The following is a 1,826-nucleotide window of genomic DNA, read 5'->3' on the forward strand; positions in this document are numbered from 1 at the left end:
TGGCTCTAGTTGAGCATCTGGCCGTTAAAGGGCGTCTGGTTCGTCAAAGCAACACATCTGGTCCAAAGGGACATCTGAGGCAAAGAGAGCCATGGTACTTTTGGCGTTGAAGAACGCATCTGGTACATTTGGTGTTAATGGCACATCTGGCACTTGAAAGTGCATCTTGTACATCTTGCGCTGATGGCGCATCTGGTACATCTGGCGCAGAAAAATGCATCTGGTACATCTGGCACTTGAAGGTGCATCTGGTACATCTGTTATTGGGAGGATTCAAGTCAAGGTGGAGATTTGTTGATATGCCTTGAATCTGGATGTTACATCTCAGCGATGGATGTTACATCACGTACATCATACCGTCTCAGTTGCATCAAGAGCGTTGCATCAAGAGCGTTGCATCAAGAGCGTTGAATCAAGTTATTATGGATGTTACATCTGATCGTGGGCTTAGACCCATGAGTCCATAAAGTCTAGGATTTTAGATACGGGATGCTAATATATATATCTTGTGTTCGAAGTAACCATAAACTTGCACTCTGTAAGCTCAATATCGCCTCCAATAATAAGATATCTCTTTGCCCGTGGACGTAGCCCTAGGGGTGAACCACGTTAAATATATGTGTCGTAGTTACATCGCTTTTATTCATCTGTTTCTACATATGTTCCTTCTCACGTCCTCCACACGACTTTCACTCTTCTCATGAATTAATCATTTCAAGCCAGTAAATTACTCTAAAATTGTAAGAAGAACATTTCTAACCTTTTTTGTTTCTGAATAACGGGAATGATCTTCTCAAGCCTTAGTCGTGTGAACTACTTCCCTTCTCCACAATGAATTGTGTCATAAAATCAAATAAACTAAAATAAACAACAAATATTAGTTAAAGAGATCTTGAAATACAAAGACGTACGAAACTTCATGCCCGCGGATATTCAAAAGACGTTCAAAACATCATCTTGAGATACAAAAGACGTTCACAACTTCAATATCCCAAATTCAGAGGTTTTGTATTAGATCTAAATCACTTATTTACATTAAATCATCATCAACAAACAAAAGCTGATATTACAGAAGATATCCTTTAATCTTTTATGAAATATTTAGATTAGAATTATCATCCTAACTGATGTTTTCAAAATATGTTAATCAAATTAACCAGCTTCAAGTCTCAGCCAAACTATGTTGTCAAAATAATCAAGTCTCAGACACCAGCTTCTAAGTAAAAAAAAAACAGAGAAACAAGTGAAATGTAATCAAGTCTCAGACATCAGCTTCAAATTCATGAGTAAAAAAAATCCACATAAACCCTAAATCTAAACAAAACCACAAACACACAAAGATAACCAACTTCATTTCAGAAAGCAAAAACAAAATAAAAATGCCAATGAAAACATAGAGTAGCGTAGAAAGCATCTACCATATAAACATACAAAATAGAGTAATTAGAAAGACTTAACTTCGTGTTAGACTTTATATTGGTTTGTAAATCTTCATTTCATTGGTTTCGTTGATCTTCTCTGTGGAAATCAATTTCAGCCGACAACCCTTTCACTACAAGAAAAAAGCGGTATTCTGACGGACATTCCGACGAAAAATGAAATCCTCGGAATATCCCGAGGAATTTTCGAGGATATTCCGAGGAAACACAAAATTTGGTTTCCTCGGAATTTCCTCGGAATATACCGACGGAATTCCGAGGAAATATCAATCCGTCGGAATATTCTTATGGAATACCGAGGAAAAATGTATTCCCACTACAAGAAAACACAAATTTAAATACGGCCAAAATCGTCGTTATTTCCTCGTAAAAGAAGAGTTACGAGGA

The sequence above is a fragment of the Brassica oleracea genome, chromosome C7 (assembly GCF_000695525.1).
Source record: "Brassica oleracea var. oleracea cultivar TO1000 chromosome C7, BOL, whole genome shotgun sequence".
NCBI lineage: Eukaryota > Viridiplantae > Streptophyta > Magnoliopsida > Brassicales > Brassicaceae > Brassica > Brassica oleracea.